General features: G+C 40.5%; 1 pseudogene; it reads left to right on the top strand.

The window, feature by feature from the left end:
- The first annotated feature begins 9,294 nt into the window (after positions 1–9,294).
- LOC132360710 (small ribosomal subunit protein uS10-like) lies at positions 9,295–9,649 on the top strand (annotated as a pseudogene).
- The last annotated feature ends 6,807 nt before the right edge of the window (positions 9,650–16,456 follow it).

Raw genomic sequence — 16,456 nt, 5'->3', positions numbered from 1 at the left:
CTAGAATTTTCAAAATTGATGAATGATATCAAACCAAAGAAGCAGTACAAACCCCAAGGAGGATAAATACAAAGGAAATCACACCCAAACACATCCTAGTCAAACTTCTGAAAACTGAAAACAAAGAGAAAATCTTACAAGCTGCCATAGTGAAGATACATCACATTCAAAGGAGCAACAATAAGTCTGACAGATAACTTCTTAATATAAATGATGGAAGCCAGAAGACAAGGAATGGCATCTTTAAAGTGCTTAAAGTTTTCGGAGTACAGGTCTTTTGTCTCCTAGGTAGGTTAATTCCTAGGTATTTTATTCTTTTTGATGTGATGTAAATGGGATTGTTTCTTGAATTTCTCTTTCTGATCTTTTGTTGTTAGTGTGTAGAAATGCAACAGATTTCTGCGTGCTAATTTTGTAACCTGCAACTTTACCAAATTCATTGATTAGCTCTAGTAGTTTTCTGGTGGCATCTTTAGGATTTTCTATGTATAGTATCATTTCATCTGCAAACAGTGACAGTTTTACTTCTTTTCCAATTTGGATTCATTTTATTTCTTTTTTTTCTCTGATTGCTGTGCCTAGGACTTCCAAAACTACGTTGAATAAAAGTGGCAAGAGTGGACATCCTTGTCTTGTTCCTGATCTTAGAGGAAATGCTTTCAGCTTTTCACCATTGAGTATGATGTTAGCTGTGGGTTTGTCATATATGGTCTTTATTATGTTGAGGTATGTTCCTTCTATGCCACTCTGGAGAGTTTTTATCATAAATGGATGCTTAATTTTGTCAAAAGCTTTTTCTGCATCTATTGAGATGATCATAAGGTTTTTATTCTTCAATTTGTTGATGTAGTGTATCACACTGATTGATTTGCAGATATTGAAAAAATCCTTGCATCCCTGGGATAAATCCCACTTGATCATGGTGTATGATCATTTTAATGTGCTGTTGGATTCAGATTGCTAGTATTTTGTTGAGGATTTTTGCATCTATGTTCATCAGTGATATTGGCCTGTAGTTTTCTTTGTGACATCTTTGTCTGGTTTTGGTATCAGGGTGATGGTGGCCTCAGAGAATGAGTTTGGGAGTTTTTCTTCCTCTGCAATTTTTTGGAACAGTTTCAGAGGATAGGTGTTAGCGCTTCTCTAAATGTTTGATAGAATTCACTTGTGAAGCCATCAGGTTCTGGACTTTTGTTTGTTGGGAGTTTTTAAATCACAGTTTCAATTTCAGTGCTTGTGGTTGGTCTGTTCATATTTTCTATTTCTTCCTGGTTCAGTCTTAGGAGACTGTACCTTTCTAAGAATTCGTCCATTTCTTCCAGGTTGACCATTTTATTGGCATACAGTTGCTTGTCTCTTATGATCCTTTGTATTTCTGTGTTGTCTGTTGCAACTTCTTTTTCATTTCTAATTTTATTGATATGAGTCCTCTCCCTTTATTTCTTGATGAGTCTGGCTAAAGGTTAATCAGTTTTGTTTATCTTTTCAAAGAACAAGCTTTTAGTTTCATTGATCTTTGCTATTGTTTTCTTTGTCTCTATTTCATTTATTTCTGCTCTGATCTTTATGATTTCTTTCTTTCTACTAACTTTAGGTTTTGTTTGTTCTTCTTTCTCTAGTTGCTTTAGGTGTAAGGTTAGGTTGCTTATTTGAGACTTTTCTTGTTTCCTGAGGTAAGATTATATTGCTATAAACTTCCATCTTAGAACTGCTTTTGCTGCATTCCGTAAGTTTTGGATCATCGCGCTTTCATTTTCATTTGTCTCTGGGTATTTTTTGATTTCCTCTTTGATTTCTTCAGCAATCCATTGGTTGTTTGGTAGCATATTGTTTAGCTTCCACGTGTTTGTGTTTTTTATAGTTTTTTTCTTGTAGTTTATTTCTAATTAGAGCAGAAATTATTAAATAGAGGTATGTAAGATAAAATCAACAAAGCCAAAAATTGGTTTTTAGAAAAGACTAGTAGACTGAAAAACTCTTAACAAGAATCACACAAAAAAATTAATAATAATAATAAAAATGAGAAGGGGAACACAATTACAGATTCTACAGACTTTTAAAAGATTAGAGAATAACAACTTTGTGCTGATATAGTTGAAAATTTAAATGAAAAGGACAAATTCCTTTAAAAATAAAACTTAAAACTGACACAAGAAAAAAACAGAAAATCTGAATAGTTCTCTTTATATATTAAAGAATGAAAATTTGTAATTTCTAGGCCTAGATGGCTTCATTTGTAAATGCTTCCGAAGATTTAAGGAAGAAATAAAATACCAGTTTTACCCAGTCTCTTCCAGAGAATAGAAAAAGGGGGAACACTTCCCAAAACTTGTTATTTGGGTGAGCATAATCTGACCAGCATAATCAGACACAAAATATGAGAAAGAAAATTACAAGAAAGAAAAGTACAGTCCAGTATCCTTCATAAATATTGATGCAAGAAATCTTAAATGAAATACTAGCTAATCAAACCCAGAGTTATATAAAAAGGAAAACTAGGGTTTAGGGTTTATAGAAAAGCAAGGTTATTTTAACATTCAAAAATCAATGTCATTCACTATTATTGCAGAATAAAAAGAGAAAACATATGGTCATTTTAAGATGCCCCACTTTTTTTTTCATAAAATATATTCCATAATTTAAAAAAAATAAAAGCCTCTTAACAAACTAAGAATAAGTGAGAGCTTCCTTACCATAAAAATGGGTATCTATGTAAATTTTACCAAAAAACCTTATACTTAAATCATAAATTATTGAAAGCCTTCCTTCCTCTATGAAATTGAAAATGAGATAGGATTCCACTAAAATGACTTCTGTTTAATATTGTACTGGGATACTAGTCAGAGTAGTAAGGCAAGGAAAAGAAATATAAGGTGTAAGAATTGGAAATGAGGAAATAAATTTGTCACTATTTGCAGGTAACATGATTGTCTATGTAGAAAATACAAAACCGATACAGATAAACTATTAGAATAAGTGAATTTAGCAAGGTCTCTGGATACACGACCAATACCCAAAAGTCAATTTTATCTTTATATACTAGAAGCAAACAATTAGAAAATGTACTTTAAAAAGATGTCATTTACAATAGCATTTAAAAAATCACATACCTTAAATATAATGAAAGATGTGCAAATTTTTCTTACATACAAAATTACAAATTTACATAGAAAATTACAAAATTACAAAATTACATAGAAATTACATAGAAAATTACAAATTAAAATTTGTAATTACAAAATTACAAAATAAAAATTATTGAGAGAAAGTGAAATCCAAATAAATGGAGGGATATGCAATATTCATGAATTATAAAAAGGGTAACTGTTCATTAATTGATGGATATATTCTGTATAATCCCAATTAGATCCCAAGCAGTTTTTTAAGAAATTGATAAGCTGATTCTAAAATTTATATGAAAATGCAAAGTAAAAAAACAAAACAAAACAAACAAACAAACAAAAAACCCAATGTTGAAGTAGGAAAACAAAATTTGAGGACTTATAAGAAGATACCAAGAATTTTTACAAAGTTTCACTAATTAAGATAGTATGCACACTTCTAAATAACACATGGGTCAAAGAAGAAATCTCAAGAGAAATTTTAAAATATTTTGAATGAAATGAAAATGAATACACAATTTATCAAAATTTGTGGGATGCAGTGAAAGCAGTGCTTAGGAAATTCATAGTGTTGGGGAAATTTATCTAAGCTTCCAACTTAGGAAACTAGAAAAGAATAAGAAATTAAGTCCAAAGTAGCAGAAGGAAAGAAATAATAAAAGTTTGGGTAGAAATCAATGAAATTGAAAACAGAAAATTGATTGAGAAAATCAATGAAACCAAAAGCTGGTTCTTTGAAAAGATCAGTAAAATCAATAAGCCTCTAACCAGCTAACTAAGAAAAAAAGAAAGAGGTCACAAATTACTAATATCAGAAATGAAAAAGAATACATCACTACAGATCCAATGGACATTAAAAGGTTAATTAAGGAATACTATAAACAACTCTATACTCACAAATTTGATAACCTAGATGAAATGGACCAATTCTTTGAGAGACACAATCTGCTAAAACTCACACAAGAAGAAATAGGCAATCTGAATAGGCCTATACTACTAAAGAAAATTAATCAATAATTAATAACTTTCTAAAACATAAAGCACCAGGTCCAGGTGAATTACAGTGAATTCTACCTAACATTTATGGAAAAAATTATACCAATTCTCTACAATCTCTTTCAGAAGATAGAAGAAAAGGGAATATATCCCAACTCATTCTATGAGGCCAGAATTACCCTAATATCAAAACCAAACAATGACCTTATAAGAAAAGACAGTACGGTATTGGTACAAAGAGAGGAAACTAGACCAATGGAACAGAATAGAGAAACAGACTCACACAAGGGTTACTTGATTTATGACAATGATGTAACTGTGATGAAGTAGGAAACGGTTGCCTTTTCAGTATATGAAACTGGGTCACTTGGATATCCATTCACAGAAGCCATTTCCAGATTGAATAACTAAATGTGAAAGGTAAAATAATAAAGCTCTTTCAAGAAAACAGGGGAATATCTTTATAACCTTGGAATAGGTAAAGATGTCTTAAACAGGTCGTAGAAAGCACTAACCATAAAGGAAAATATTGATAAGTTGGATTGTATTAAAATTAAGAGCTCTGTTCAAGAAAAGACACCATTAAGAGAACATAAAGTGTCACACTGGTCAGGATGGCCATCATCAAAAATTCTACAAATAATAAATACTGGAAAAGATGTGGAGAAAAGGGAACCCTCCTACACTGTTGGTGTAGGTAATGTAAATTGGTGCAGCCACTGTGGAAAACAGTATGGAGGGTTCTTAAAAAACTAAAGATGGAGTTACCATATGATCCATCCTGGGCATGTATCTGGAAAAGACAAAAACTCTAATTCGAAAAGATACATGCACCCCGATATTTATAGCAGCACTATTTACAATAACCAAGACATGGAAGCAACCTAAACGTTTATCAACAGATGAATGGATAAAGAAGATGTGGTATATATATACCATGGAATATTATTCAGTTATAAGAAGAATGAAATAATGCCATTTGTAGCAGCATGGGTGGATTAAGAGATTATCATACAAAGTAAAGTAAGTCAAACAGAGAAAGACAAATATCATATGATATCACTTATATGTGGAATCTAAAAAAGTGATACAAATGAACTTATTTACAAAACAGAAATAGACTCACAGACATAGAAAACAAAATTATGGTTACCAAAGGGGAAACAAGGGTGGGCGTCGGGGGGAGGGATAAATTAGGAGTTTGGGATTAACAGATATACACTACTGTATATAAAATAGGTAAACAGCAAGGACCTACTGTATAGCACAGGGAACTATATTCAATATCTTGTAATAACCTATAATGGAAAAGAATCTGAAAAAGAATATATATATATGTATATACATGTATGCACAACTGAATCAGTTTGCTGTACACCTGAAACTAATACAACATTGTAACACAACTATACTTCATAAAAAGAAGAGCATAAAGTCAACTGTAGATTAGAAGAATATATTTTCAATACCCATATCTGACAAAGAGACCTGTATCCAGACTATACAAAGAATTCATACAAATCAGTAAAAGGTAAACAACTTTATTTTATTTTATAATTTTATTTATTTTTGGCTGCGTTGGGTCTTCGTTGCGGTGCACGGGCTTCTCATTGCAGTGGCTTCTCTTGTTGCGGAGCACAGGCTCTAGGTGCATGAGCTTCAGTAGATGCAGCACGTGGGCTCAGTACCTGTGGTTCGTGGGCCCTAGAGTGCGGGCTCAGTAGTTGTGGCACACGGGCTTAGTTGCTCCGCGGCGGAATCTTCCTGGACCAGGCATCAAACCCGTGTGCCCTGCATTGGCAGGCGGATTCTTAACCACTGCGCCACCAGGGAAGTCCCAACAACTGAGCTTTAAAATGACTTAAACAGGCACTTCACACACACAAAAATACCCAAATGGCCAATATGCATTATCAAAGGTGCTCAGTTATCAGTTGTGACCAGGAAATATAAATTAATTGCAATGAGATATTACTCCACACCTGCTAGAATGGCTAAAATTAAAATTCATCAAGCTGTACACATGATTTGTACATTTTCTGTATGTAGCTTTCCAAAACATTAACTTCAAAAATAGCTACACAATATTTTTGATTTGTGTTATTTTTATCGATGTTATTGAGGCATATAATAAAATGTACCTATTTAAAGAATATAGTTTGAAGAGTCTAGACCAGGGGTCAGCAAACTATGGCCCTTGAGCCAAATCCAGCCACATTCATTTGTTTACATATTATTTATGTCTGCTGTCATGTTACAGTGATAAAATTGAGTAGTTGTAACAGGCACCATATGGTCCTCAAAGCTTAAAATATTTATTATCTGACCCTTGATAGAAGAAAGTTTGCTGACCTCTAACCACCATCACAATCAAGACATAGAATATTTCCATCAACCCCCAAAAGCTCTTTCCTGCCTCTTTGCCTGCCCCACCTCTGGTCCCAGACAACCACTGACCTGCTTTCTGATACTCTAGATTCATTTTGCCTTTCCAAGAATTTCATGTAAATGGAATCACAGCGTACTTTTCTGTGTCTGACTAAATTTATTTCTTGTAATGTTTCTAAGATGCATCCATGTTGTTGAATGTGTCTGTAGTTTCGTCCTTTCTATTGCAGGTTAGTATTCCTTTTTTGATATACCATAATTTATCTATTCACTGGTTGATGGACATTTGGGGTTGTTTCTAATTTTTAACTTTTACAAATTAAAGCTGCTATGAGCATTCATGTTCAAGTCTTTGCTTGGACATATGTTTTCATTTATCTTGGGTAAATAACTAAAAGTTGAATTCTCAGTTATGTAGTAAATCTATGTTTAACTTTATAAGAAACCAGCAAACAATTTTCCAAAGTGGTTGAACATTTTGCATTCCCACCAGAAATGTATGCAAGTTCCAACTGGTCCTCCTTCTCATTAGCACTTGGCATTGGCAGTCTTTTCAATTTTAGCCATTGTAATGGTCATGAGATAGTATTTTGTGGTTTTAATTTGTATTTTCCTGGTAATTGGTGATATTATGCATCTTTTTGTGTGCTTATTGGCCATTTGTATGTCTTCTTTTGCCTGTTTGAATCTTTTGCCGATTTTTAAATTGGGTTGTCTTATTGTTGAACTATAAGACTTTATGTATTCTTGGTACAAGTCCTATGTGTGTGTGTGTTTTTTCTCAGTGGTGTCTGTATTAGTTTCCTATTGATCCTGTAACTAGTTATCACAAACTTAGTGGCTAAAAACCACACAGATTTATTGTTTTCTAGCTCTGGAGGTCAACTTCACCTCCTTTGATGGCTAAAATCAAGGTGTTGGCAGGGCAGCATTCTTCTTGGAGGTTCGAGAGGAGAATTGATTTACCTGTCTTTTCTAGTTCCTAGAGGCTGCATACACTATTTGGCTGGTGGCCCTGCATCATTGCAACCTCTGTTTTCATCATCACGTCTCTTCTCTGTCTCTGACCCTCCTGCCTCCCTATTAGAAGGGTCTTTGTGATTATATTAGGCCCACTGAATAGCCAAGGAACATACCCCTATCTCAAGATTTGTAATTTAATCACATCTGTAAAGTCTCTATTACCATGTAAGGTAACATATTCACAGGTTCCAAGATTAGGACATGGACATTTTGGGGAGGCCAATATTCAATCTACCACTGTGTCTTTCAATGAACAAAAGTTTTTGTCTGTATTAGGGTTCTCCAGAGAGACTGAACCTGTAGGAGATATATCTATATGTTTATGGAAAGAGATTTATTACAAGGAATTGGCTCATGAGATTATGGAAACTGACAAGTCCTAAGATCTGCAGAGTTGGCAAGCTAGAGACCCAGGAGGAGCTGATGTTTCATTTCAAGTCCGAAGGCAGGAAGAAGTCATTGTCCTAGCTCAAAGGCAGGAAAGCAGGACGAATCCTTTCTCACTAAAGAGAGAGTCAGCTTTTTCGTTCTATCCAGGCCTTCAACTGATTGGATGAGGCCCACCAACATTAGGGAGGGTAATCTACTTCACTCAGTCTGTTGATTTAAATGTTAATCACATCCAAAACATCCTCATAGAAACATGCAGAATACTGGTTGACCAAATATCTGGGAATCCCATGGCTCAGCCAAGTTGACATGTAAAATTAGCCATCACAAATCTATAGTCCATTTTGAATTAATTTCTGTATGTTGTGTGAGGTAAGAAGAATTGAGGTTTTTGTTTTGTTTTGTTTTTTCCAAATGGATATCCAGCCATTCCAGCACCATCTGTTGAAAATATTATCCTTTCCACATTGAAAACCTTGGCATCTATGTAGAAAAGCAACTAAAAATATCTATGGGTCTACATTTGAACTCTCCACTCTGTTTCATTCATCAATACGCCTATCCTTATGCCAATACTTTACTGCTGTAGCTTTTAAGTCTTAAAATCTGGTAGTGTAGCTCTTCCAACTTTTTTCTTTTTAAAAATGTTTTGGTTTATTATGAGGGCTTTGCATTTCCATATAAATTTTAGAATATGTGTGTCAATTTCTATTTTTAAAAAGCCTACTGGCTCTTGGAGGAAGACGCGGTCGCTGCAGCGGAGCCTCGGGCCACCCGCTCCTGCTCCTGCCTCACCGCTGTTCGCTCTGTTCAAGGAACAAGTCGGTCAGGAAGCCGCGCCGCAGCTATGGCTTTTTTTTTTTTTTTAAACATCTTTACTGGAATATAATTGCTTTACAATGGTGTGTTAGTTTCTGCTTTATAACAAAGTGAATCAGTTATACATATACATATGTTCCCATATCTCTTCCCTCTTGCGTCTCCCTCCCTCCCACCCTCCCTATCCTACCCCTCTAGGTGGTCACAAAGCACCGAGCTGATCTCCCTGTGCTATGCGGCTGCTTCCCACTAGCTTTCTATTTTACATTTGGTAGTGTATATATGTCCATGCCACTCTATCACCCTGTCACATCTTACCCCTCCCCCTCCGCATATCCTCAAGTCCATTCTCTAGTAGGTCTGTGTCTTTATTCCCGTCTTGCCCCTAGGTTCTTCATGACCTTTTTTTTTTTTTCCCCTTAGATTCCATATATATGTGTTAGCATACTGTATTTGTTTTTCTCTTTCTGACTTACTTCACTCTGTATGACAGACTCTAACTCCATCCACCTCACTACAAATACCTCCATTTCACTTCTTTTTATGGCTGAGTAATATGGCTTTTAAAGATACCAGAAAGACTCCTGTGGAGCCCGAGGTGGCGATTCAAGGCATTAGAATCACCCTCGCCGGCTGCAGCGTGCAGTCTTTGGAGAAGGTATGTGCTGACCTGATCAGAGGTGCGAAGGAAAAGAATCTCAAAATGAAAGGACCGGTTCCGACGCCTACCAAGACTCAGAATAACTACAAGGAAAACTTGTGGTGAAGGTTCTAAGACTTGGAATCGTTTCCAGATGAGGATCCACAAGTGACTCATGGACCTGCACAGTCCTTGTGAGATTGTCAAGCATATCACTTCCATCAGCACTGAGCCAGGAGTTGAGGTTGAAGTCACCATGGCAGATGCTTAAATCAACGTTTTTAATAAATTGATAATCAGTTGTTAAAAAAAAAAAAAGCCTACTGGTATTTTGATTGGGATTTCATTAATTCTATAGATCGATTTGGGGAATATTGGCATCTTTAATTTGAGTTCTTTTTTAAAGTAATATTCTAACTGTTAATGATCTGAGGGTCCTCATTGTTGATGCTATTCATAACAAATGATAATAAAAAGAAAAATAGCTCTAATTTACTGAACTCAGCCTTGTACAGGTACTCTTTCTATTTCACTTAATAATCCCAACAATCTTATGAGATAGGTATTATTATCCCCGTTTTTAAAAATTTATAGATGAGGACTGTGGTTCTGAGAGGTGAAGTGACTTGCCTGAGGTTACAGTGTTAACAGCAGAGTTAGGATCTGAACCTATGGCTTCCTGACTCCAAAATCCATCCCTTGTCTTCAAAAACACTATGGCTGTTTTATATTATATCTCTCGCTCCCTGCCTCCTCCTGCCCTGATTTCACTCCCACCTAATTGACTCCTTAGTTAACATTTATTAAGCACCTACTATGGGTGCCTGGTGCTGGGCTAGGTGATTTATGCACAGCAGCTCATTAACTCCCTCAGAGAGATACACATTCGTACAGATCTATGGGCACTTGTGTGTATATACATGCCTCTTCCACAGAAGTCTCCCATGACTGGAGTGAGGTTCTGCCCACCATCAACTGTGCCATAAAGGCAGGAAGCAGCTGAAGAGGGGCTCCTAGGCCTGGCTGCCTCCCCCCAGCAAGCCCCAGGCCTCTGGGTTTCAGGAGCCTCTTGCGCAGCTGCCCTGTCTAGTTGCTCACTGCAGAAGGGCTTGCGGATTTCCACCTGCAGGTGAATGATTTGGTCCTTTTCTCTAACTCTCAATAAATAAGCAAACTTGCACAAACCAGCCAAGACGAATCACAGAGGACCCATCTCTAAACGTGGGAAACCAGCGCTGCTATTTTTAGGTAACCCACTTGCTCCGCTACCTCACCCCTCTGTGGATAGATTCCTTCTGTTCACACAGGGCTCACTCCGAGGAAGCAGGTTTCCTGGACACTCTTTCATTCCCGGCCACTCTGATGTATCTCCCTACCCCATCCGTCATCCTCCCCATGCCCAGGACCTCAGGTCTGGATCTGCCTTTCAAAGGCCTAAGAGGGAGAACAGCAGTACCTGAACTCCAGTCACCGTCCATAGCAGTAGCAACTCTTCTGTACAAAGTCCCCACTCTTTCAATGTTAAGAGGGAACCTGCATGCACACAGGGTAAAATGGCATCTTGGGGGGCACTGTCATCTTTGTGCCATACTTAGTTAGCAGAGAATACTTAGACACCCCAGTACTGGTGTCTGGTGCAATAGTAAAAATTAGGGAAACATTTAGAGGCAGGCCAGATGTGAGCCAAACAGAGTCCTTCAGGCATTTACTCCCTCATTCAGCAAACATTCATGGAACACTCATCACAAGGTCCCTGGTACAATATTAAGTTCAGGGAACGCAAAGGTGAACATCATATAGTCTTTGGCCTCAAGAAACTTGCTATCTAGTGCACAGGCTACAAAGAGCTACGTTAATAGCAGGAGGAGCTTCCAGGAAAGAAAGAAAGAAACAACAGGGCAGAACAGGAGTCGCCAGGCAAGAGGTTCACCCAGAGAGCAGAGGGATATCCTGTGGTCCAACTCTGCTCACAAGGAAAGGGTGGAGGGTGGAGGATGGACCGGCCCGGGAGAGGGCATGGCCATGAGCTACTTCGCACCACAGCTGATTCACTTACTGCCCCATCTGCAGTGAGAGACTGTAAGGAAATAGGCAAACTCCACACGTGCACAATGTAGATGACTTGATGGTGCTGCCAGTGGAATGGGTTGGCCAACCTCCCTATTTGGTTCTCTAAAATCGGGAGCTAAATGATGGCCTCAGACCTTGGGAGACATGGTGGTGCCCCTCCTGCAGGATATTTAAAGTTCCTGCATGTGACATACTGAAGAATATGCCTTGAGAACTTTAGGGCAGAATTGGGGAACTCAGGCAGACAAAAGAAGACAATATATTTGCTGACTGTGCATTATCCACTGAGGAGTGATTAAGGGTAGGCAGGGCTGGAATCAGGACCACCTTGGGTGCAAAATTCAGTTTCACTACTTCTTACTTGCTGTGTGACTAGGGACAAGTTATTTAACCTCTCTGAGCCCCAATTTCCTTATATATAAAAAGGGGCTAAAATACCTTCTCCCTAGTTATGAGAAACAATAAGGCAAATGAATGTTAATCTCCCATTCTCTGCGCCCCCCCAACGCCCCTATCTCATACTTGTTGAATAAATGAACGAATGAAGTGCTACTGATACTTCAGAAAGCACCCATTGTCATTATTATCATCATTCAAATTCCCACCCAGGGCTTCCCTACTGTGCATGTTTTCAGAGCTTTTGTAGAAAGCCAGGCAATACAAGCACAAGTGTAGCTCTCCGCCAAGGGCTGTCCGCTAATCAGAACATGGCTGTCTTCTGTCATCTCCCCTTTGGGCTTTGGACCCAGGTCTCCTTCCTAATTCCAGCCAACAGTTTTGCACAATGAGCAGAGAGGATCCTGGCCTGCACCTCTCTCTCTGTCTCTGTTCCTATCCCCTCCTCCCCCCTCCTTTATTTTGGCCCAGGAACATGTCAACAGCAGTGGGAAGTAACCTAATTAGTAGTTAGTTGATAGACTGCCCACCCTCATGTCCCACTGGCGATCCAGCAGCCTGTTTCTGCAGACAGGAAAATATTTCCTTGCTAATTAATCTGAGCGCAGGGATTTGAGTTTGGACCAAGGCAGGGAAATCCATCTCCACGAGTCTTGTTCAATTGCATCTGTTTCTCCAGCAACCATTTCCTTCCCTCCGACTCCCCCTGCTCCAGCCCACCCCTCTCCCATTTCATCTTCTACCTTTATTAAGGCTGATTACCCTGATGACTTTCCCGCCTGCCCCCCGTGGCCCCTCTCATGAAGAGGCTGCTTGCTCTCTGAGGACTTGCTTTGTGTTGATTTTCCTCCAGCACCGGGTGCTGCCCAAGGATAGGAGAGATCATGCCCCTCAGCTCGGGGTGGATGAGACCCCAGTGGCCCCGTCTGTTCTGCTCCCAGGCCCCACCAGAATAGCACGCACCTCACTGCAGTGCCCCCTGCCCCCGCAATCCACACTGCCAAACAAATACAGACATCTACTGTCATTTTTAAATAAGGCTCAGCTTCTGTCTCTGGGCCCTGCCCTGGTCCTCTGCAGAATCGTCTATTTGCATCTGAAGTGGTTCCTAAGAAAGGGTAACCATACACATCATTTCACATATGTTTCCTCCCTAGTCTCTTCTGCCCGGTCCTGTTATGTCTCTAGGACACACGCTGGACACAGGCAGTGGGAGGGGGACTTGGGTGTGGATGGGAGTCCGTGAAGGGAAGAAGGGTCTTTCACAACACGGTGGTGATGAGCTCATTTCTGTCGGATGAGCTTGGGCTCCAATGCGAGTGAGGTAAAAGCCGGATTGTTTTCCTGTTGAAGACAAGTCCTGACAGCCTTTGAACCCTTGTTATTTACCACAGGAGGCCTCCTTGGCTTGGAAGCATTCTTGAGGACCCTATCAGAGATTCTTCTCACCTGTCCAGGGCCCCCTGACACCCCCTTTTTTTTTTACAAAGGCCAGCTCTTTCCTCGCCTACCAGCCACCTAAAGGATAAAGCTCCTGTAGACCTAGAGGATATGTATTTCTCCTCTTTCCCTTGGACAGGGCTAAATTAGTCCTAAGGGAGAAGAAACATTGTCCAGGTGGTGTTTGCATGTCACTTCTGACCAGGACATTACTTTAAGCTCAGTCAGAATCTGTGACAACATGAGAAGCCACCTGAGCTCGCTTGCCCGTCTCGGACGCGACTGAAGAACTGAGTGGCTCAGCCCTAAAGAGCTCCTCAGGTGCCAGGGAGCGAAGTGCTCAAGAGCACAGGCTCTAGGGTCCAGCAGCCTGGGTCCGAATCCTGGCTTGGCTATTACAAGTTGTATGGGTTATCTACTGCTGTGTAACAAATCCTCCTCAGACTCAGCAGCTGATTGGTTTTGTGGGTCTGGGTCTGGGTCCTCTGACTCAGCGTCTCTCACAAGGCACAATCAAGGTGTGTCCAACCGGGTGCTGCAGTCACCTTAAGGTCCCACTGGGGAATGATTTGCCTTCAAACTCACTCCCAGCGTTGTTGGCAGGTTTTGGTTTCTCATGGGCTGTTGATCAGAGGCTGCCCTCAGCTCCCTAAAGCTTCTCCATAAAGGAGCTCACCTCCTGGCAGCTTGCTTCCCCAGAGCAAGTGACCTGAGAAAAGCTAGGAAGAGAGAGACTGGGCAAGACAGTTGTCACAGTCTTCTGGAACCTTACCTCTAAAGTGTCATCCCATCACTTTTGTCATACTCTGTTCACTAGAAGCAAGCCACTAGGTCCAGCCTGCCCCAAGGGCAGAGGATGACACATGGGTGTGAATGCCAGAGGTAGAGACCAGTGAGGGCATCTTAGAGGCTGCCCACCACATTAGCCATGTGGCTTTGGCCAATTATCTAACCTCCCAGGGCCTCAGTTTCCTTATCTGTAAAATGAGAATGTTACTAATTAATAGCACATAGTTTATGGTGATATTATATTGATTAAATGCAGGTAAAGTACTTAGAATATGCTAATATGTGTCCAATACACATTAGCGGTTAGAAGGATTAGAGGACAGGAGAAATACCAGGAAGTGGTTCTTCAATCCTAGCATGCACCCATCAAACCAAGCACCTGCCTGCTTTCTGCAGCTGCAGTTGCCCATCCAGTACTACAGAGGGGGAGGGGAGGAGGAGGCTGCAGGTCAACGTGTTAGCAGGATGAGGATGCCAAGGGAGGGGAAAGGAACTTGGCAAACAGGGCCAATCCTGGAGCCCAGGTCTTTGTCTCCTAAAGGGAGACAAAGGTTTATCTCCTCTGTGGCACCTACATATATTGGGTCTTTCCTACATACAAGGAACTGTGCAAAGCACCCTGCATGCATTATCTCATTTAATCTTCATAACACCCCTGTGAAGTAGGTACTGTTACTACCCTCAATTTACAGATTGTGTACACTCCTACAGGGAGGATTGTAAATTGGGGATTTAGAGATTGAAAATTGAAGCTCAGAGAGGTTAAGAAACTTGCCCGGGGTCACACAGCTCCAAAGTGGCAGAGTGAGGAGTCAAAATCAAGGTCTGTCTGATTCAGTATCCATTGGGCTAGCAGACAGGGACCAGGCAGAGAACAAAGAACATACTCATAGCATCACCATTCTTTCATACTTTGAATCCCACTCCATGGCCTCCCCAGATCTGCACAAGCTGTTATGCAGCCTCCCTTCCCCCACCCCTGCAACCCAAATGTGGCTCTTAATAGGGTCCTGCTCCAGACCACCTGACTCAGCCTCCTTGGCCCTGCACACCACCAATCTCAGCATCATTCTTAGACCCTATCCTGCTCCTTTAGATTTCTCAGCTGGTCCAACCTGATTCCACGTGCTTCCCAAAGTCACCTTTCTTCTCCACTCTCATATTAGCCTCTTTCTTCAGACTGTGTTCATCTATCGAGCTCACAAGCCACCCTTGCTGACCCCTGATTCTTCCAACATCACTTGGACGCTCTCTCCCACCAACCACTACACCCACACTCCTCATCACACAGTCACCATGCCAGGCCAGAGAGATGCCCGCTGCCCTGACAAGAGGCCCTCCTGGAAGAGAGGAGAGTTTTCCCTGCTCATCACCAAGACAGAAGAGAAGGCCAGAGCCCCAGAGGAAGGACAAGAGAATGATGAAGCCCGAGGTGTTGATTCGAGGGGAGAGAGTGTGCTCCAGGGGGGCTATAAATTCCCTTCTAATTCCAAATAATTCCGATTACATGGATGAGTAGTTTTCAATCAGGAAGATAATCTCAGAGATAGATGGCAGGATAATTGTTCGTAGCGGCGACGTAAATATTGTGTCGTTTCTATTAATCTCCGCGAATCGGCTGTCAGAGGTGTCACTCATTCATCACGACAAATTAAAAATAAAATTTTAGGAGAGAAAATCTTGCCTGGGGATGGGGTGGAAGAGGCTGGGGTTACTGCGGGAACTGGGAATAAGAGGGGGAGGTGTAGCCAGCAAGCTGTTGCCAGAAATAAATTTGGCTTACCTATTTAATATATTTATTTACGAAAGCAAATGGTAACGAGGGCTGTAGATCTCTATTAACCTCCCTGTAGGGTGTGCACACATGTGAGCCTGTGTGTGTGTGTACACGCATGGGGGGCCGCCCTGCTAACATTGCCTGGAGGTGAGCCAGATCCTCAGACCCACCTGTACGGAGCACGTACATCCCAGAGGCAGGTCACCTGTGTTCCGCACACCCCAGCCTCACTCAGCCAACAAGGGGTGGTGGGGCAGGGGGTGGATCTGGGCAGTGAGACCCCTATTCATAGCAAATATCAGCCTTTGAGAGAAGCAGTAATCAGACCCAAGCTGGCATTCCCGAAACTGGCTGGAGATTTTCTGTAACACTGTTGTCTTGCAGGGTTGTTCAGGCACCTAGGAGCATAAATTCAGAGTAAAGACTCTTTAGAGAGATACCTGAGAGGTAAGAATACAGGCTCATTCCTTTGTCTCTCTCCTATTTAAATTCCTCAAGGTATGGGGTCCCTCCAGGAGAAGTTACACATTTCCCAGAACCCTCACCCCTATACCATGCCTAACCATCCATAGTGGCAGATGTACTGAGACATCACTGGAATTTAGC

This window comes from Balaenoptera ricei, chromosome 2, assembly GCF_028023285.1.
Source record: "Balaenoptera ricei isolate mBalRic1 chromosome 2, mBalRic1.hap2, whole genome shotgun sequence".
Lineage (NCBI taxonomy): Eukaryota > Metazoa > Chordata > Mammalia > Artiodactyla > Balaenopteridae > Balaenoptera > Balaenoptera ricei.
Note: the sequence above shows the minus strand (reverse complement) of the source record. Positions and strands in the feature narration are given on the sequence as shown.